Source organism: Haemorhous mexicanus, chromosome 5 (genome assembly GCF_027477595.1).
Source record: "Haemorhous mexicanus isolate bHaeMex1 chromosome 5, bHaeMex1.pri, whole genome shotgun sequence".
Lineage (NCBI taxonomy): Eukaryota > Metazoa > Chordata > Aves > Passeriformes > Fringillidae > Haemorhous > Haemorhous mexicanus.
In genome coordinates, this window is record NC_082345.1 from 7,531,259 (window position 1) to 7,553,996 (window position 22,738).

A 22,738-nucleotide genomic window follows, 5' to 3' on the forward strand; every position below is an offset into this window, starting at 1 on the left:
GTGGCTGGCAGGGTGCTGTGCAAAAGGGGAAGGGTCGGAGGTTGAGTTCCTGTAATTATGCTGGCTTGGCACAGTGTCTCTGGTCTGATATAGCAGCCTGGAAATCTTACAGTAATTCCTGGTCTGGTTTGTGCCAGAAGAAACAAAGAAATTGAATTTTAGCACTTTTGATTCCAGTCCTACACAGAGACATCAGCTTGTGAGATGTGGAAAGAAAGACTTATTTAAAATCGAAATATAGCGATATGCGATCATCCACAAATCTCTAAAACTACTTTGAATGCAGGTTCAGAATTTGTGTTTTAGTTACTGCAGCCAGTTCATTCACCCCTCATTTGAAACTGTTAAGCACAATTTAGAAAATGACTTGACACCACCAACTCTCTTGCCCATTATTATGCTTAGGGTATTGAATGATTAATGAAGTTCACCAGCATGACTGTGCTTTTAGATCTGGCAAACGTTGTGGAGCACATAGGAGTTATCCTTAATATGTGCCATCCAGGCTAGAAACATTTGCAGTTCTCATTCCTCAAGTATATTTTCAGAATTCATTATGAAGTTTGCATATAACTCGCACCTGCCGTATGTTTTCACTTGAGTACATTTATTTTTTCATTTTTCAGCTCACTTTTCAACATCTTCACAGGCTCATTTTTCAACATCTTTACAGCCTACATGTTAAATGGTAATATTTTGAAAAAATATTACCAACAAGGACAACATGGGTACATGTTCAGTGATGCCTCTGGTCACATCTACTGATCTCATGAAGCATCTCCATGACCTCCAGGCCCATGGAGATGCTTCAGCTGGCTCTGGACAAGCAGACTCACTGCCCATGATCCAACTTCCCACCTTGAACACCAGCCTAGGCCTTTCATCTTAGTGTCAAAAACTTCCCACTGGAAATGCTCCCTTGGGGAAATGCTGACTAAACGAAATTAAAGAATTATGTAAGAACTTGTCAACTTCATCACAAGGTAACTGCAAAACTACATAAATGCTGCATTTCATTGAAATCAGAGTGTTTAATTTTGTCATTTCAATAGGATACAGTAAAGCCAGAGCAAGGAGGGTGAAATTGAGAGCCCTTCCCAGGCCAAAATGAAATGCTGCTCCTCCTGTGGAATGGAAATCCCATGATGAACCACTCTGCCTTTAGTAGGTATTTTTGCATCTTTTTCAAAGTTAACAATCCATGAGAAACTCACCACTGGTGGGTTTTTATTTATGGCGGCGCAGGGTGGGTATGGATACAGAAAGAAGGGATCACCCAGCACGTGCCTGCCCTGTTGTTCTGCCTATTAAACAGGAGTAAGAACAAAAGGTAGTTGCAGTCTGACCACTCCCAGTGTTGGAGCAGGAGTGCTCAGACCTGCAGCTTTAATTTGTGTTCCTCTGGATGGAGAGCAACAAAGCTGGAGCACCAGAGAGTCCCTGAGATTCATGCAGGTTTTGAGCTAAGGGCTTTTTTCTGGCAAAAAGTATTTCTCCTCTTTAAAATTAAAAAAATACTAAATTTAAATAGTGATGTCTTTAAATTAGGACTTTCCAAGAGATGTGATAATCTTTAAAAAGTATTATGTAGTATTATGTTTGATACAGGGACAAGATTCTCTTTATAGTGGCTTATGACCTTTATGCTATGGCTTCAAAAGCTAATAAAAATCACAGAGGAAAGTATCAGTACTTCTTTTCCTTTTTTTTTTTTTTTTAATCACACACTTTTCAATATTGAAAAGTAAAAGTTCTATTTTCTTTGAAAGGTCATGGAGCTTTTCTCTCTCTGACTTCATCCACTTTCCACACAAAGTAGGATGGACATTCTGAAAACATTGCAGTAAAATACAAAGGAAAGCATTTTTCCTTAATAGATAACGTGTCAAATTCAGACACATACACTCTTTGATGATACTCACATGCTGTGCCCCATTCTTGCCCCATCCCCTCCACCTGGCTTTGCCCAGTTCCCTGGGACAGACCAGGTGCCCAGGCTTCCTGCAAGACTTTCCCACCTGGTAACCCATTCCTCTGCTGCTCCAGACACTGACCCTTCCAGGAAAACCTAGCCCTGAACAAATCTGTGGTTGGCTCCTAAGAAAGAGACGTGCACAAGGCATTCAAAATTCCATCTGACGCTTGGCACCTGCACAAGACACACAGTTCTGCTCTTGTAGCTGCCTGATGGTCATCCAGTCACTAGGAAACCAACTTACTAGCAAAACTTATACCTAAAAATTACTTGTATGTTATATAAATATTTTTTTAAAAATTAAATCATTGATAAAAACTGTGCAATAAGTTCCTGACATCATTTTTTTTTTTAAACTGCTGGGCATCCACAGTTTCCACTAACTATTCTCAAGTTGAGCAGCAAAAACCTTACGACTTTCAAAACAAAGGAAAGCAAGAATTGGCCACAGCATCTAAACATATAATTTTCAGTTAAGTTTCTTCCTTCATACATGTCCCTGCTGTCTCATAATTAGGTTAAAGAATATATTCTTTGGGCTCCCATTGTTTTTTTGGAGCAGGCCTTGGTTAAAGTATTTTAACACAGTGGGTTGGTTTATTCATCCAGAAAATAAGCACAATCATACCTGCTTCAGAAGGTATTGTGAGGGTGTAGTGTTTTTATAATTATAATTATTGTGTGCTTGCAAAATGAATTATAACAATTAAACTGCAATTATTGGGGGTGGAAGGGGTCTTGGTTTTTCTATTACTTCCAGAAACTTCCCCCTCTCTGGTCTGAACTTACCAGCATATTGCCTCTGACTTGTTTAGCCTACTTTTAAATTGTTACACTGCCAAAAGAAATGCTGAATCATGAAACTGAGGTTTTGGAAAGCTTTATTTTTATTAAAGAAATGCACCCAACAGCATTTCAAGCTTCCTCTCCTCTGTTTCTTGTGGCGTCCCTCAGTTTGTGCATCCATCACACATTTGGGAGGGTTGTGATGTGCTCCTGCCCCTTGGCAGGTTGAAGGCTAAACTATTTTTTCTCAAAGATGGAGATTGTTTCAATTTATAGCTGTCAAAAGGCAGATCCCTCCATGCCACATTTTGGCATCTTCTTTCATCTAATCTTTCTTTGTGGTGCAAATTGCCTTGATTCTTATCACCAGAAACTCCTGAGTGTGGCATTTTGTTAAGATTTCTGAGGCAGTTTACAGTAATTGCAACCATCCTGCACCACAACAGTCTCCACACAGCTCAGAGTGCTCTGCTGGGTCATCCACATGTGCTATCCAATTAAACATCATCCACTTGGCTTATCCAGATAAAGAGAGTGAGTGGAATAATGGCACATATCCTAAGGAACTGGCACTAATGCCTGGCATATGGAGAGCTTTGACATTTCTTCATGTCTATGCCATTAATGCAAGGGAAACACCAGCCCTGAAATTGAGCAATATTTATAAACAGAGTTATGCCCAAATTTAAAAAACAACAACAACCCCCCACCCCCCAAAAAAAAAACCCAAACCCACAGGAAAAACCCAAACAACCCAACAAAAACAAACAAACAAAAAAAAAACCCATCAGATCTGGGCTTGGATAGGACCTTGCAGCTCAAGCTTCTATCAAATTACACCTGATGAACAAGACTTTGGAAGGCTTGGTTTCTGCATAAGAATTCTGAAACATCAGGGTTTTTATCATTTGAAAAAATAACTAGGACTGTGTCACAGCCAGCAGAAAATCATGGTGGTGGGACACAAGTTTCAGCTTATTTTCTGAAATAATGCTTGCTTACTTATGCAAAGACAGATGAATCCTGTCACAAAAAGAAGAAATTCTCCTTCCAAATCTATTTCCTGTCACAGTTGTAGCTCCTCTGTAGCACCTAAGCAACTCCAGCTTCCCTTTTCACAAAGTGAAATGAAAATTATTAGATATTCTAAGAGAGTCGTAAAAGTTAAGGTCTTTGAAATGCTTCAGAAATTAAGCACTAAGGTCACTTGAGTTTTAAGAACTGCTTGTTGGAAGAGAAATGTACTCCTCATTCCTGGTTGGCTTGCTGGAGTCTCCATTTTATATTTACAAAAGCAAGCATTCACTTAACTTGAGCACGAGTCATTTCATTGATTTCAAATGTTATCCTGTCCTTGCAACTTCTGATTAATTTTACATATAAGAAGGTCATCATGTGAACTGCAGTTTACAGATTCTTTGCATGAGTGGAAAATATATAAAGTAAATCCTTATAATGGACAGCTGTACAAGCACATGAAAAGAAAAAATTAAATTTTATTCTTGTTAAAAGAATCTGAATTTTGATAAAATTATGAAACAGAGCTGCCTACTTATAGATGATGAGCAGTAACTGACCAATCTTTGGAGTTGTCCCCAAGCTCCTGCACAGGCACAGATGTGTACTGAGATTTCTCCTAGGACCTTAATATACCATTCTGACAAATACATGAAAAAAGATGTAAAATAAGAGATCAAACCAACAACACATTGCATACACGTGAAACACTTACTCAAGTTGATTTTAACCTTTTGGTTAAAAAACTAAAAAGTTGCTTTAAAAATTCTCTGCCAACCTGTGCTCCCTGAGCAAATTTCATTTTATTGGAGCCCAGGACTGGTGTCAAGAACTTCTTCTCCTCCAGCACCCTCCCTCATTTGCATTCCTGACTGTACAACAGCACAGCACACACCTCCCACCGAGCCAGCCCTGCTGCAAGCCCTTGGACAGGCAGCTGTGGGGTCACTGGGATCCCAGCCCAGCTCTGCTTTTTGACATTCACCTGAAACTGCTCTTGGGCAGGGGGTTGGTTTTCAGCAAGGAATGAAGGCATTTAGCCACACGAACCCCATTAACAGCAGAGGAGTTGTGCAGCTTTTTGGCACACTGTACAGAAAACTTACCCCACCATCTCTGACAAAAAAAAAAATCCACACAGTGGGTTCTTTGTTAGCAGGAGCCACCGAGGTATTTTGTGGTGACATTGCGACACATCTGAAACCCTACACCACTACCAAATGGTTGACTTAATTAAGAATTCCTAAGTAAATATTTTGAGTGCATATCAGTTGCAGAAATTGGCAGGGGTGTCCTGAGCTCTGAATGCCATATGCATTTGTTTAGGCTTTCAGTTTTGTTTTGCACCCTGGCTTTGGGAAATCGATGTGTGTGACTGAAGTGGGAATCCAGTGAGGCTGCGTGGCTCAGCCCTGTGCTGCTCTCCCCTCTGCTGGGGCTCCAGACCTGGGGGCTGCACACAGACCTGCTCACTCCACCAAATGAAAGGCAGAGATGTCTTTGAGGAGCTCACCCAAAAAAGTGCCTGATATCCCACGCAGTGTGCTTGCTGGCATGGCCAGGAATGAAAGCAGTGGAATGGGTGAGTTGAGGGGTGACTCACACAAGGGCAGAGCCTGCCTTGGGTAAACGCCTGCTGGAGAGAGGAGTGGGGGCATGCCCCCCATCCCTCTGTGCCACAGTGATCAGGGAACACCAGCAAACCCTTGGATCACACCCTCCCCTACCTGCCAGCAGGGATGGTTGCTGTGGAGCCAGCAGTAAACCACTGGGCTTCAGCAGAAGGAGGGGAGACAGTGCCTGGGATACCATTCACAGATCAGCACCAGCAACCAGCACTGGCCTCCTGCACATTCCTGCTGTTCACTGAGCAAGAGAAATCTGACTTTGACACATATCTTATTTGCTGTATGACTGGTCCACTGCAATAATTTTTAATAATCTCTCAGTGAGGCAACACTTGATATGTAACAGCAGGATATCTTGAAGACTTTTACATCTGTAGTTTACCTGTATTCAACTTTTTTACACCAACAAAAGGCTCATGGAGAACAGAAATGCCTCACAGGCCTCATGTGTCCTATTGTAAAGGCTGCACTAGCAAATTTACATTTCCATTTTCATTGCATATTCACTGTCCTCCAGAATTTTATGGCAAACTACTGCATAATGAGGGTTTTCTTTCTTGTCTCAAATCACTTTACTCTGGGGGCATCGAGTTATATGATGGAAAACACATCCTGTGGATATAAAAATTTATAAAAATAAAATTGGGTGTTAAAATATCTGAAGTGCGGCAAATAATTATTCCAAAGGAATTTGTGTTTCAGTAAGTGCTTGGTTTGCTAAACCAGAGAAAACTGATAGGCCAGTGTTTGAAAGCTGCAGGAAGGTAGCAATTCTAGCATTCTCCTGGGTAATTCATGGAAAGCTGGAATATTCCTGCTTTGGTCTTGTCAGGGATGAAGGTGGTGACATACGTGGTGCAATTGAACTTATCTGAATAAGCTTAATGAAAAATGGTGTTGATATAAAATTATTTGATTCCTTTTACAAACAGAGCTTTATCAGATTTAGAAATCAAACTGAAACGCTTTTGTTTCACACAGTTTTTTTTCTTTTGTCTCTATAAACAGGGTTAGCAGGACCTACCAGCCCCGTTCTGCAAACATGCACATGCCTTACCTTGCAGAGTACCAAGCAGCTCCCAAGTCCATTCCCCAGTGCCAAGATGCCCCTTTAAGCACTCACAGCTTAAATAATTTGCCTTCCACCCCATTTCTGGCTCCCTTTAGTACTAAAAAGAGCCACACTAATATCTGACAGGGAGGCACAGAGCTGTTTGCTGAGCAGCAGCCCACCACTGTGGGAAGCAAAGTTACCCTGCAGAATAACCAGGGTGGGGTATTGCAGTTCTCCTGGCAGGGAATGCAACCTTGAGATACCAAAGTGGCTGGAAGAGATAAGTCACAGATTCTCTGTGTCTATGCAGAGACAGTTCAGTATCATAGAAAAATGAAAATTTCTTTATGTAAAGTCCACGGTTTTGTCATGTTTTTCATACAGTAAATAAGAAAAAATAAGCTTTCTCCTATCACACACAACATATTTATAGGTATGGCCTTTTCCAAGCCTTAATTAAACTTCTGTGAAGTGCATATTTTGTCTCTGACCAAAGTTTAGCAGTCTGTTCTGTTTGGGGAATGGATTAAGAGGAAGAAAGAAATAAGTAGTCTTCAGGCAAAGTCCAAGATCTATCAAGACCATACTCTGCTTAATTTGTGAGATCTGATGAAATCCTGTCACAGTCCTACCACAGATGTCCTATACAGAAGCAGTTATCTCTTGGTTAGCTCATTCTGACATGCCAGGTATGCCTCGTGGCTTTAAAATTTTTAAGGTGAACTGTTACTGGAATCTATCTTAAAATAAATGCTTTGTGATATTTTTCATCAAACATTTTTGAAAGATCTTAAATTTTTTGCTTTGTTTGCATAGGGCTTTCATGGATGTGATACAAAAATTAAAATTGAGGAAAGCATTTACTAATGGGTCTATAGGAGAGGAAGACTCTTCCTTCTCAAAATTAAGTCAGCTGGCTTTACTGCTGTAGTGGTTTAGGCAGGAGCTCATCAAGATCTGAGCAAACAATGAGAATAAATTCTGAAAGTCTACTGAGCCATCATGTTGGAGAATTTAGTATATTGTATTAAAATGTTGAGACTCCATTGCAGTGTCTATTAACCATGAGGATCAAAATCTGTATGCAGCTCTGAGGTACACCTGAAAAGCCATATAAAGTTGTCTCAGACGTTCTTTTATTATTAAGGTGGAGGGGCCACATTGACCCTTCCCATAATGCACTCCAGACTAAATGACCACTGAGGGCTGCTATTTGGACACAGATATATGAGCACAAAACAAGACTTACTGGTCTTGAATTAGCAGCAGAGGAAAAAAAAGTTAAATTCTCTTAAGAGAAAAAAAAGTTAAATTCTCTTTGTCAGTGACATTGAATTTTTATCCACTGAATACACCACAATGGTGAGCCATGATTTAATTCTTTTATTCCTTCCCTCACCACAGTTTTCATGGTGGTAAATCTTTCCTAAGGCCATAAAAAGTCCGGATATGGAATTAAGTAACATGCACAAACAAAATTAAAGCAAAAAACCCATGGACTTGGTGCTGTCAGGTTTACTTACTGGCTCCTACATCTGGAATGGGAGCATTGCTCAAACCAGCAGCAGCGTGTGCTGCTCTCATCTGCTCTAAATGCCTCACTTCAGACAAGACCATTGTCAGGGAGTACAAGGAGGAGGAGGAGTTCTTTTCATGTTTCTCTACAACAGCTGAAGCTTTGGGGTGACAGACAGAAGGGCAGCTCCTCCTGCTCCAGTGTGCAGCAGGGGAGGAAGTGAATGTGGGGACTGGGCACATCCTTGGCACCACCCAGGTGGGACCATGCAGATCACTGGTGCCCCAACAATAGTCCCAGTTTGTTGTGCAGCCTTGAGCCCTTGTTATTTTCCCTCCTCACTTACCCACCTTCACCTTTCCCTCAAACAACAGTAGTTGGGGCACACTCATTCACAGTGAACACATTTGTGCTGTTCTCAAGATGTGGGAAAAACTGGATAAGAAACACAAAGTCCCAGAAGCAGGAACTGTGGACCTGTCCAGGTTTAGCATGAACAGGTAAGAATGAGGAAAACTGTGGGGCTTTAATTTTTTTTTTTTTTATATTTCCTGTCAGAGTTTATTCCTTCCCAAGAGAGCTGCAATATCCCAGCAGAGATGGGTGGTGTGTCTGCATGAGGCTGGGTGGTGGTGCAGAGGTACCTCTGTCAGAGACATGGGATGAATGTACAGCTACTCTCCATCTCCAGCACCAAGGACAGGAGGGAGGATGCACCTTCCACATCACCTCAAAAAGAAACAGATTCTGCTCTCAGAATCATGGAAGAGTTTGGGTTGGAAGGGACCTTAAAGTTCATCCAGTCTCACCCCCTGCCTTGGGCAGGGACACCTTCCACTATCCCAGGTTGCTCCAAGCCTTGTCCAACCTGGCCTTGAACACCACCAGGGTTGGGGCAGCCACAGCTTCTCTGGGCACCCTGAGCCAGGGCCTCCCTTTGCACTGGAGCAGGTTGCTCAGGTTGGCACAGGCTGATTGCCTGGGTACAGGTTCTGCTCCCAGGGCAGGTTTGTGCTAGGGCTGGACAGCCAGCTTTAAATGAGCTCCCTGGGCTGGCTGCAACTTCAAACAAAAGTGCCCTGAAAGTCCCTTTCAGCCTGCACAGCTCAGCTAAGCTCTTGCAAAGCCTTGATTGAGGAAGGAAAATGCTTTAGGACCACCAAATACAAGAGATCTATCACAGATTTCAAGGTGCTAGATGTATGGCTGACACCCTTTGTGCTTTCCTGGTCATGCAGTTCTATTTGCTTCCATGGAAAATTTGTTGTTAACTGCATGTCAGCCCAAGTCAATGTACCAGAATATGTCCCTGTACAAAGACCTCATGCTAGCCACCAGATCCCAAAATAAATTAAGGCAGAGGAGTTACACTTAGGAAGTTGCATAAGAAATGCAGAGTGCAGAAATGCTACACTTGGTAGGTTTTCTATTCTTTTAATTAATAGTTATTGAAAACAAAAAGAAAAAAATGCAACAGGTTTTTAAGCAAATAGCAAATGACACTTGGAAATATTTTTTTTAATAGCCTCTTAGTGGGTTAACTAATTTTGCCTCTCATTTTCTGAGTCTGTTGCCTAATGAGAAAATTATTTGCAGCCTTTCTTGTACCACCACACTAGCTATAAGCAAAACTGCTTGGCACTTCCATGGAGCAGGCCTGCATTCCCTGAACCCAGCAAAACTCCCCACTGGCTATTGGTGATCATGCAAAGAGAAATTCTGATCCATCAGATAGATAATTTCTGGTTAGCTCCTTACAGGAATTACCCTACTGAAGTTATGAGACCCTTATATTTGAGATTATACATCTTGGTTAGACATGGAAATAGGGTCTGATCAGACCTTCAAATCTGTACCTAAAAGTTGGATATCACTATAAAATAGCTTCAGTCTGAGAAAGTATCAAGTGTGGAGAAATAGGGGAGAACCCCTCAGAAACTGCAGAATATAAAGGTTTATTTCCTATGCAGATTTCCAAGCATTTAAAACATTATTGTATGCTGCATGTGGGCTTTGGGTGAACAACAACTCTCTGTTTTATAATCTGAACTGTCAACACTGGCACAAAATATTGTGACACCAAACAGGGCTATCTATGAATGTCTAAGGTTTCTTTCAGCTACTGATTTCAAAATTTTAATTCTCAGTGATACAAGAGGCCTGGTAAACCACACAGTAACTTTTCTAGGTCCCTGGCTTATTGAGCCTATTCCAGGTGTTCAGAAGGATTAGCAAAAGTCATTTTGAGTTGTTTTTCTAGAGGGAGTTTCTAAATTTGGTGTGCAGCCATAAAAATCTTGCATCTGTGGTATTATCCCAGTGGCCCATGCTGGGTGTGCCCCTGGTGTTTTGAAAATCACTGTAAGCTTGTGAAAGCAGCTGGATGGAATACTTCTCAAATCCACTCTCAGAAGATCCCACACACACTGTCAGCCATACACACACAGGCATTTACCTGCCTTTTCCTAAGGTGGCATATGGACCCCAATTTAGCTGCTTCTTGCCTTCAAACTGAAGATGCTGCTGACTATGGGAATCTTGGATTTCTTTTTCCTCCAGTTATCTTTCTGAATTTGACAATTTGAAAAAAATCCCTTTATGGCCATGCAATCCAAAGAATGAAGAGGTTTAAAGAGGTAAGTGATAAGGACTGTCTGGGGTTCACAGCTGAGCCTGCAGAGGTGGTTCTAAAACTGCTCTACCAAAGTGAGTCATGTGCAATCTGTAGGGGCTATAGGCAGCTGATGGCACACACAGTGTCAGCCAGTGAGCACCCAGAGCAGGTTAAGCCTGGCTTAACAGCTACATCTGAGCCACAGTCCAGTCTTCATCATCAGTCAGCCCCACACTCCCACAGAAACCTCCTTTCACTGCCAATAAATACTTACTCTCAATTTTCTCCCTGATGCTACCATTCTTTTGGCACTGATCTTTTCAATTTTTTACCCCTAGGTAAAACAGAAATTGATAGAGAAGCTAGATTTCTGTCTGAATTAAATTTATCTGTTCCATAGAAGAAAAACTTAAGCTAACAGCAGCATCACAGACTATTAGGAAGCTCAGAAACTATCAAATTTTCCTAAAACTCCACAACTTAAATATCTTTTAAGTACTATAACATGCTCAGAAGATGAGATGGTTTTAAAAGGGTTGTGGTCATAGACAAGGACAGCCATGGGCATTCTCTAAGATGTGAAGTCTGGAACCTGCAGACTTTCCCCCAGTGGTTCCCCTGATGATGTGATCTGCCTTTGTGCATGGTGTTAGGGAGCCCAGGCACTGCAGGAGAACTCCTGCACCAGGGGATCTGAAAGCACGTGCCAAGGCATGTCAGACTGGCAGCTGTGCATGCAGAACTGGCCCCTGGGCTCACATGGAAAGGCTCCTGTTGGGAGAGTATGAGACCAGGAATGCTGGAGACTGAATGAGCTGCATTCCCCTGGGAGAGCTGGGTGAGAAAATCTGAGTGGGGATGGGAAGGCACAGGTTCCACAGGAGGGAGCAAACTGGACAGTAAGTGACTTTGAGGAGACAGTGGTCCATCCACCTTCCCTGGGCAGGATCAGCTGCACCTTTCCCACTCCTGACAGACACTTCAAACCATTTATAAATCACCCCACCTTAATTTTCCCTAAAAGGGTGGTTGGGCACTGAACCAGCATTCCCCAGGGAATGGTCATGGCTCCAAGGCTGACAAAACTCAATGAGCATTTGAACAACACTCAGGCACAGGGTAAGATTCTTGAGATTCTCCTGTGCAGGGCCAGGAGTTGGACTTGATGATCCCTGTGGGTCCCTCCCAACTCAGAATATTCCAATGTTTCTCTTCTATGATTCTAGGAAATTTCTGCAAATAAATATCAAGGTTTCTTCTCCTATACCAAATGGGAACAGAATATTTTTTTCTCCAGAGTCCTTGCACTGCCCTTTAAGTTGTTTATAAATCTTCTGCAGAACAAAACAGCCCTCAATCAAATTTTCTTCTCATGCATGAGACCTCTGATCATTTCTATCCCCCTTTTCAATGTTCTCTACCACTGGTCCAAGCTTTTCTGCACAAGATAAATTACACTTCATGACTGGGATTACACTCCCCTCTTCTCCTCTCGGGGAAACAAAAACAAGATAACTGCTTTTGCCATTCCATGTCTCTATCTCCACTTAGTAAAATAAGAGTTGAGACATAAAGAGGCTCTTCATTCCTCATTCTACAGTGAATTACTATTGCTTCTGAATTCTTCAGTTCCTGCATGGACTGCATTGCAGCTGTGTAAAACAGGCCCAAAATATTTTGCCTCCTTGTTCCTCACCCCCTCATTAGTGGAACAGCAGCTGTTCAGCAATTAGAGTCCAGTTATGAGCCCTCCTTTTATTTGCAGCATCTGACTTTGAGAAATGGGGCAGATGGAAGGGAAGTATGCCTAAAAGTATAGAAAAACAATTTGCTTAGATTGTGCTTCATGTTTACATTAGAGAGACAGGTCAATTAAAAGTATCTTCACTAAGTACCTAAAATACACAAAGCTTGTGTTTTAAAAGCACCTATTTTAAGAGTCTTAAAAATACTGCATATGTTGCCTCCCACTGATACACAGCCTGAACAAATCTACACCAAGTGTTGGTGCAGTATTGAGTGGAATTATGGCATAGGAACCAATTTTCCCAATAAACAGTAGCCAGCGTAGGTTTGATGTGTTTTGGTTTCATTGCACTTCTGAGAGTCAGAGCAACTGCTCAGGAGAATGAGAATTGCTCCAGCTGGAACTGAGAAGGTGAGGTGGCATCACCTCCAGCCTTACTAAGCCATTCTCTTCTGTCTCCAAACAAAGCCAGAGAAGTTTTTCTTGTAAGGAGCTACATGTGTTGGTGGAAAAGTGTCTTTCAGTTGCAGGCTTAAATACTGACACCCTTTGTTTAATTTCTAGGCCAGTCTGTACATTCAAGGGACCCTAGGAGATAAGATTTACAGTGCAAATCATTCAGTGCTTCTGAATTTTCTGTAATTCATGGATTTTCTATAGAGTATGGATGATACAAAAGTTTCTATCCCGTAACACTTCTAGAATTAAGCCAGTGTTTTCATCCAACTTGTGAGCATTTCATCCCTAGTAAAAATCAAAGTGCCTGATTTTATTGGATTACCATTGCATTATGCCATTACCATGAATCATTAAACTCCAGTTTCTCTACCTCACACATAAAGCATTTGTGCCATATCCTCAAGTTTTCCTAGCACAGCCTATATGATCCAGGATGAAAGTTTTTTGCCATGGCAGAACAAACATGCAGCATGGGAAAGACATTACTATAAAATAAAACTGAGTGGAAGCTGAAAGTCCAGAGTAACTTTGAGAGCTCGGTTTTGGTTCCTTTGGATCTTTAATCCCCAGAATGGCTCCAATTTTTTTTTTGTCCAAATTGTTCACCCAGGTCTAATGACCATTGAACAGTCTGGCAGGCACTACACATGAGATAGGATTAGGAGGTCATGGGTTCAGTCTGTAAGTAGGACCACTCACCCCTCTCACAAATCTACTCAGTTGACAGACAATTCTTTGTGATGAGTTGGCCACCCATTTGGAGGGTAAACAGAATTCTCACTTATTTTGAAAATTTGACCATGAGACACAATATACCTTTCTGTGTGGGAAAGCCCACCCCACAGACGGGGGGAAAAAAAATCACAGTTCATGCTGTTCAAAATCCATCTTCTCTAAGGCTCTTCCTGAGCTGACCAGTGTTTTCCAAGTTGAGTGCTTTTATTCTTTTTTCTCTTCCAGTGTGTTCTAAAAAATACTTACAGAATGCTAAAAATCTTTATTTTAAAGGAAAAACTAATTTCACTAATGGAACAACATATGTATTTGTTCAGCTACTTTAACGAAGAGAATGTTTTGCATGCCTTCAAGAAAAAAAGAATTATAAATAATACCTTAATGCCATGTCTTAAAGTATGCTTCAGAACTCTCCTAAGCATCTTGTTTGTTATGCTTCAAAACTTTCTGTCACCAGAAAGGAAAAAAAAAATCAACAGCATTCCTTCTCTCTTACAGAAAGATGAGAGTAAGAAAATCACCCCTTTGGGGATTTTTAGTTGGTGTTGGGAAAACTATAACTTCATGAAGGATCTGATAACTAACCCATATGGTGCATGATCCTGATAATACAATCCAAACATCACAAACCAACTCCCAAAAGCTAACAAGAATCAGCCTCTTTGTTGTCGAACAAAACAATGAGACTTCATGCTAACCCAAAATCCAGTTCCTCTGGAGATACCAAATGCCTAATTCACAAGGAAAATAGATGTCACAGATGATGATGCATGTCCTGCAGTTTGTTGTTGACTCCCACAGATGAAACAGAGGGCTTGATCTCTTGTGGTGCTAAAAATCCTCTGGCATTTTTGGAATCAAAGAACTGATGGAAAATCAGATAATTAAAATTGCCTGCTTAGAATTCCTGTAAGTATTAACTATATGTTGTATTTTTCTGCTCTGTTTAAACAGTTTTTCTGTATTCTTTCTGTATAAAAAATCATCCTAGCTTTTTCATTTTGGGGGCCTTGACCTGATTAGTCAAGTAAAAGGGCTTAGTAAAGAGCTGATATTTTCCAGTTCACATTCAAATGATTCAACCTAGAAGTTCAGACATGATATTTAACTCTACAGCCCAAGAGGAAAATCCCATGAATGTAAAATTGAGTACACGTGTCAGAGGCCTACAACTGTTTTGGGACTCATTTGGAGACATAAATATTGTATAGTTATGACTTATCTGTATGAAATGCATACAAAGTATAGGTGAATGTGGCTTTAACTCAAAAAGAAAAGACATAACATTTTATGTGTTTCTTAGGGCTCTTTCTGGCTGGAGAGGTCAAGTGATGCCAGGATAGATTTTGGCCATAACCTACCAAAGAAGAATTTTGGGTGGCAAAAAGCCAGACTTATGAAATAGGCTCGCTCAGGGCTTTCTAGAAATGGTAATGAATGAATCCACACTGCACAGAAGAGATTATCCTCCTTGTTCTACTAATAGAGGAAAATATGATTCACAGATCTAGAGACTTCAAATGGGAAACTTGACCTTATAATGATTTTTATACTGTGGACTATTTTTGAATCATAACTGTCATGGTAAGTTCCCTATCCAGTTTGGTTATTTTGCTCAAAACCACTATTGTGCTATTTCAGTGAAAGACAAACATTGACAGCCAGTTTCTAGGTGAAGGGATCTCAGTTCTGCCAAATATTCAGCAGTGTATCATCATGCGTGTCCAAAAGACATCACTGCATGAAACTCTAACACAAAGAAAAGTTCATAATTCATAAAAATGTTTCCCATGCCAAAAAATCACTCACTCAGAAGGAAAATGTAAACCCAAAAGAGAGATCAAATAGCTTGTAGTATGAGGTCCTAACAGACTACAGCCACCTAAAGTCACTTTTACTGACTGAAGTCTGCAGCAAGGCTGAAATGGCAATGGATTCCAGGAATAAAACAGGACAGACCAGATAGAACTGGAAATACTGGAAGAAAGAAGTCTCATAGAGTGAACCTTCTGCTCCCCAGTGTCAGTGTCACTTTGTCCATGATGTGGTCCCAGCTGTGACAGCACCAGGAGAATCTCTGCACAAGAAGGGGGATGGTGACGTGGTGTGGCCTGAAGGAGCTGCTGGTCCATGCCAGGCACCACTGACTGCACTGCCAGGGGCACCCAAGCCAAGCTGGGCCTGGGAATGCCAACAGCTGCCCTGTGCCAGCATGCCAAGACTGATCCCAGAAAAGTTGGGCACTATGGCAGAAGGGATTGAGCTGCTTGACCTCAGATGACTCCATGTGACAAATACAGGGCTTGCAGAGAAAAATAAAACTCTGCATAGCCAACATTAAAAAAAAAAAGTGATAATTCAGTGTTTGCTTGATGGCTTTTTTTCCAGTTATAAAAAGCTTCTTGTTCAGCTTTTACTAGATATAGCTGAAGTATTCTTTTTTATGCAAGAATGAAGGGAGAGAAAAAAAATTCTGGCACACTTCTTCTGGTAAGTTTCTAGAAACTGATATTCTCCCTGCCTTATTTCCCTACCCACATGCAATGATTGCTGGATTCACTGCTGAACTGGAACCATCTTCTCTGAGGATGAAGAGAGAGTTCCTGTTCTACAACCAATAAATCCTTGAATTCTATGTAGAGACTACCAATGAGGCAATGGCAGGTAACAGCTGTGGTGTTCTGGGTTCTGGAAATTATCCCAAAGCTGGCCAAACTCACATCATTCCAAACTACTAGTTTCATCATGACCTGAATCAAAAATGTGAAAATAAAAAGCTGTGTTATATTTGCCTATAATAACTTATCTCAGCGGCCACCAATTCTTTGCACCTTCATGAGTTTCAAATTCTGCACAAAATACCAAAATTCCACCCACATTCCACAAGCTTCGCTAAATTTGGTGAACTCACACAGAAGTAAGCTAATACTTTCAAACTGCTGTTACTCCAAGCTAGAGGGGGTGGAATTAAATATCCCTGAATACGCATGGTAAACTGGTGGGCAGCTTTTATTTTTGTCTTATTGACAGACTGTGCTCCTGGTGGCTGAGATCCTTGGGTTTGATTGCAAGCTGTTGACTTGCAAGCTTACAGCTGTCCTGGCCTGGATATAGTTATAAGGAAAGCTGTGTAGAAAGCTGCCAAATTGAAACCTGACACTGACTAAAAAGAAAACATGGAGAAATAGGTCCCTGAGAAGATCTTTTGAGTTACTGAAGCCAGGAATCAAAGCTGGGCTCCACAATTTGTGTACGGCAAGGAATTAAGGGGTGCTGCAGGAACTCCTATCCTGGCTACAATGTGTTAGTTTCCATCATTTCTTCTTAATTGGCATCAGCTGATGGTGGGATCCAAAACATTCCAAACTTCCTTTGAGCATGGTGAGACGCTGTACAGGCAAACAAAATAATCTTCAAACCTATCTTGTGTGAAAGAAAAGCCTGGAGTCTTAAAAAATCAGACTGAAATTCCCAGCAATAGCAATAAGTGGCACCCTAAGATGTGAATACTGAAACACAAAACTATGCAAAAAGCTGGTTTTAGGAATTTGAACGTGGCAGTTAATCCAAAACATCTTCTGGTTCACAAAGTTTTTTACTGAATTTTAATGAAAAAGCTGGCAAAAAGTATCTTAATTGGCTCCCTACCATCTTAAATTAGTGACATCTTCCACATGCAATATCTTTGTCAACCAACCTTTTGCTCAGCTCCTTGGTGATTACTGAAACTTAAAGAATCAACCATCCAGTTTTGGAGACAATTGCAACCATTATAGCACAATATAAAAGGAAGGGATTGAAAACCCACACAGGAGCTTGTAGAAAATTGTTAGTTAGAGTTTCCAGCAGATGTACATCTTTACAGGATCAAACCCAAGCAGTTACTGGACATGGGATTGATGCTTTTAGTTGTCTGCACCAGTATTTCCCACATTTCAGAGGCTTGCTGCTTCTAAATGGCATGGGAGGTCTCCATGGCACACATTGAGGGCAGTATTTCACAACATTTACATTCCTCTTGTCTTTCTAAATGAAAGGACTATAATGTCAACCTTAGGACTATAATGTCAGATCATGGGAATGATAGGCCAGTTCATCCCATAGGTTAGAATTGGAAATGAAAATCTGAGATTGTCCTCTTGAATCACAGACTCAGAAAAATCAGGCAACCTGACTCAGGTCTTACACTGCTCTGTTCATACCTAGAACATCAGCTCACTTCCCACGTTTGCAAGCTAAGGCAGGTTGTGGGAAGGATGAATCCAGTAGGTGCCGGATATTGAGAGTCTTCTGGTCCTGAAGAGCAGCCTAAACTTGCTCTCCTTGTTCACATATTCTTCCAGAAGATCCACAGATGAGAAGTGGAGAGCCACTTCTCCAGGAGCTCCAATAGTGGATCAAAGTAGCAAGATCTGGTGCTATTCCTGGTTCTGATTTGCTGTGTTGGTTTGAGTGAGCCACCTCCTTGTAGTGTGCTGCTTTCCTGCTTCTTTGCAGTTTTACCTTGTAGACAGAGTGTGAGCCAGGAGAGTGACTTGCCCATACTTGCAATCTCTTCCACTCTACAGACTGAGTGCTAAGCATTAATTTATTTGGAAAAATTAATTAGAATATATATATATATATATATATATATTTATATATATACATATATATATAGACTGACTCTCACATAGGTACCACCAGTAACAAGCAGACTTACAACAAAAAGGAGAGGCATTAAAAAATTAGCGTACCATCAGTTTTAGTGCTTCCCTCTGCCATCCAAACTATCCTTTTCAAACTCTATTAAATGATCTATTTTGCTGCAGCTGCTGTTATTCATTTGCATAGAAGAAAGACATTGGGTTGGAATCTGGTCTTACCTCTCCAGCCGCCCATAGGTTTTGCCTAGCTGAGCTGGTGTTGTTGCCAAAGTAGTAATTCTAAAACAAACCATCCTCCTCACTCCTGCCAAGCATGTGTCTGTGCTTTCCAGCTCCAGAGAAGGTACATGAGTGTGGGCACAGCAAATCTGAAATATCTCCTTCAGGCTGCTCAGGAGTACCATCTAAAGGACAATTTTCAAATTCAGCCATGTTAAACAGACAAACACTAACTAGCATGCTAGTTACATACCTAGGATACTAATATTAGTTTGTGGATCAAATAGCTCCCACTAAGGACAAGGAGGACATCCTGAATATATTAAATCTCAAATTCTTAACACAGATGAACCAAGGATAAACCGAGCACAAGTTTTGTGAATTTTATGTCCTGACTCCACGCTTGGCAATAACACACCTCCTCTGCTCCACTGTCCTTGCCTACTGCACATTCCACAGGTCTGGAGGAGCTGAGTTCCTACAGCACACTGAAGCCATGGTGCTGTGCCTTGGCTGGTGCAACTACAGGACACCCATATTTGCACTGCCTCTCTCTCAGGAGCCAAGGGGCTGCACAGTGCCATATAACACTTTGTAGCATCACCCAAATCCTCTTTTTGCCCCTAAAGAGGTCACAAACCACTCATCTGAGAAACCCAGCTTTAAAGCACATGCTGGAATGGATTTTGATTTTTCATGAGCGCTTGCCAAGATGAACAGCCCATCACTTCCCATAGCAGTTTGCTCTAGCAATTCCAAATGAAACATAAAATTATGAATTTTTGTTTTCTGCCTCCAGTCATTGATTCAGACACATATATTTGCCACAGAAGAGCAAAAGACAGCCAAAACCAAAACTGAAACATCTGCAGTACAAAATTCAGTTCTGCTCTGTGACTCTGACAATGGCATCCTAAAATATAGATGCTTTCTCATTCTTCACTAACCAATCTCACTGCTTTTCCCTGGGCTAGTTAAATAGCAAGAGAGCAAGTTTAACCCATCTCTTTGCCCATCTTAGGTTCTTCCCAGCTGCCGGCTCCCTTTGTGTGCTCAAAGGATACTACAGTGCTCACTCTACAAGTTTAGCCACAGCCCAGGGGCCTCTCAGAGGGAAAGCTCTCACCTTTCCAGGCCTGCCTCATGGCCATGGAGCTAACACTGGAAATAGGGGTGTTAATTACTACTGGTTGCAGAAGTGGCCTGGTGGGTCCCATGGGGGAGCTGCTGAGAAGCCACAACATCTATTTTCTCCTCAGCCACCCAGCAGCTGTGGTGTGGTGTTGTCTCCCAACTAATACTGCTCTAGACAGAATTTGGGCAGTTCATTGTGCAGCTGGGAGATCTCTGTTCAGTGGACTTTGGTCAACCACTCTTCTATCCAGATGCGTGCCTCAATATCCAGCTTCTGCTACCTACCACCTGTCTTCACTTACCCTGGGAAACACAGCCAAGCTGCTTTGCAGGCTGTACCTTTTACAAGGGTTTTTTTCCCAAAGAAAAAAAAAAAATTCAAAGCAAATCCACAAATTGCTGAGGTTGATTTTCTTCTTTCAACTAAGACTCAGCTCCACCTTGTTTCAGACACTGGGACACACGTACACACGTACCTGTGCTCATACACACCCAGCCATTCACCTGCCTCCCCTGCTCCTGCAGGGTGCAATCAGCCATAGAAATCACAGAGTGTTCCAACATCTTTATCTAAAAATACATCTTGTTTTAATTAGATCAAGAGTTTAGAAGCTAGGATGGATTTAATAAAGAGTTTGTATGAAGGGTGCAACCATTAGCAAACTTACTGAAATTATCACTTAGCGGTTTTCCATCACCCATATAGCGAAGTTTTCTTTTGCCCTGTGAATGCTTCTGTTTCTTTGACAATACACAAAATAGTTCTTTTTTTTTTTTTTTGATGCTTCTGTTCCCTACAAAAGCATCCAGATATGTCTCTTTGTTTACTGAGTTGTTGACACAAAGGAGTCCAGTGTAATAGGCCAAGTCGATGCATCCCTTCACTGTGAGTAGGACTAGCAGGATCAGCCTTCCAAAATGAAAGGAGTGCAACAAGCCAAATACCAATATCATTAGAGCAATATGATGGATGAATTTGAGCAATGCCTCTATGATGCCAAACTGTTAAACTCTAGGATTTAACAGGCTTCAATTAACTTGGTAATTTAAAAACGAGTGAGCCAATGTATTACGATATAGCTAAAGCCTCAGAAAATTAAATATGAAAAGAACTGTTACTTAAAATGAAAAATAAAGTTTACATCAGGGTTTTATGTCCTAGCTCATTCTGCCAGTCTTTCCATTCAAACCTCTCTAAGCATACATAATTCCAAGTGATAGAAAGCGACTCTACACTAACATTTTCAGGTCATGAGGTCAAGCACTTGCAAGTCAGAAAATGCCAGGACAAGGATTGACAGTGAAGCTTGAATTCACCTGTCTCCTGTGCATGCACAGGAATGCAGCCTGCAGTTCTACAGCAACACAATTTTTTTTTCCACAGGAGCCTCTCATCCACTTGGTGCACAGGGTGGATGCAGTCTCTTGATGAGGAATTGTGTTGTCTTGCTTCCTCCTTGTTCACTGTGCAGGCCCAGGCTTTAAAAGCATTTCAAACTCCATTTTATTGAAAGAGTCTGAGCTTGACCTTACCTTCCGTATGGTGATGATCAATACAATGTGTGAGAGCATGACAGAAAAATTATCCCATAATACCTCTTTGAGGACAGGAGACATGGATCCTCCCACCTTAGAAATTCAGTCAGATTCAGCTATGAAGTATTCACTGGTCCAAGGAGTTGAGTTTGACAACTCTTAGGGCTTCAGCCTTTAAAACATTTTTTGTTGCTTTATCCTTCTGACTACTTCTGCAGCTGGGATCATTCCCCGTTTCATCAAGTCACATTCTGGGAACCAAGCAACCAAATACAACTAATAGCTGCTTCTCACTTAAAGAAACAAAAAACATTCATATAGCAACACTCAAATATTTGACTCAGAGGAGACTTCTGCTCCCCCTGCACAGCCCCTGGAGGAAAGCCTACAGCCCAAAGCAACTTGAAGTAAATGCTCTGAGGCAGAAATGCTGTAGAAATATGTGACTGAACTAGAGATTAGACACTAACACACTCATAGGTGGGAGCCACATTCCGGATCCATTGGCAGTTGCCAGAAAAAAAAAACCCAAAAAACTGCTAGAGTGAAATTTTAACCCAAATGGAAACTTTCAAATACCAAACCTGGACACAACTTGTATACCATCTGCACATCTCTGTTCAAAAGCACATTATGACAGAAACATGAAGGTCAGGGTAGCCTCACTCTCTGTAGCCTCTTTTTTAAGCATCCTCTGCACCATCTCATCTGAAATCACTGAGGCAGAAATTTCATGCCACAGAACAGGAAAAGTCTTGATACCATATCAAATGCATAACAATCCCCCCTATTATTTCAGATGAAAATTCTCTCTCCCTGCTCTGGTTTGCATGCATAGCCCTCACTTACATCTGTGGCCAAGTTTCCCAAGCTTATATCCATTCTGAGTAGTGGTTTACTTCACCTGCAAATTGATACAGTTGAAATGGCTTAGGTGCATTATTGACAATTTAATTTGAAAATCACTGCATTCTATCCTTCAGAAAATGGGGAAAAATTCACTTCTTCATTTTGGAAGTGCCCAAAATTTAGGCTTTATAAAATTGTAAAAGGGTTAGAGAAAACTCTGCATTGTCCTAGACATTGTTTTGCTGTCTTAGCTTCAAAGATGCACTTTTATCTTTTTTATTTCACAATGTCTGTTTTGTTATTAAAATCTAAAACCTGAGTAAAAATATTGTTATAATGCTTATTCACCTCTCAGTGCATTTTCTAAAGAAAGAAGATAAATGAATCACTGATAGGCTATTGCACTCCACAGTGCAGGCCTTTGTAAGGGATAGTGTTGCCAGCAGTAAACAGTGATCTCTGCATTGACAGAACTCCCAAGAAGAAACTTCAAGAGTTAAAAATGTTTCTGCAGACTGCCTCACATTTAGTGCCACCTGAAAACCAAAGCAAGAAAGACACATAGCACTGAAATGAAGCAGCACTAGGAAAAAAATACTGTCCTGCAATGCTGTATGGGCAAAACTTAGTTATGGAAAGAAAACCACTAGAATAAAAGGGGGTTTTCTCATATTGTTCATGCATTCTAGCACCCATTTAATAAGAGATTACTGGGAAAAACAGCACAACATCTTTCTGGAAAAGCTAATCATCCAATCTTGTGCCCATGCCACATAATTGCTGCTAATCCGTGCTCCATTATGTCATCCCCCGCAATGCTCCT

The 22,738-nt window shown here is 41.2% G+C and overlaps 1 protein-coding gene across 1 annotated transcript in view; it reads right to left on the reverse strand.

Moving 5' to 3' along the window:
- WNT7B (Wnt family member 7B) overlaps nt 1–22,738 on the reverse strand; it is a 94,111-nt gene that overhangs the window by 41,841 nt on the left and 29,532 nt on the right. The gene's annotated exons all lie outside the window — the stretch shown is intronic.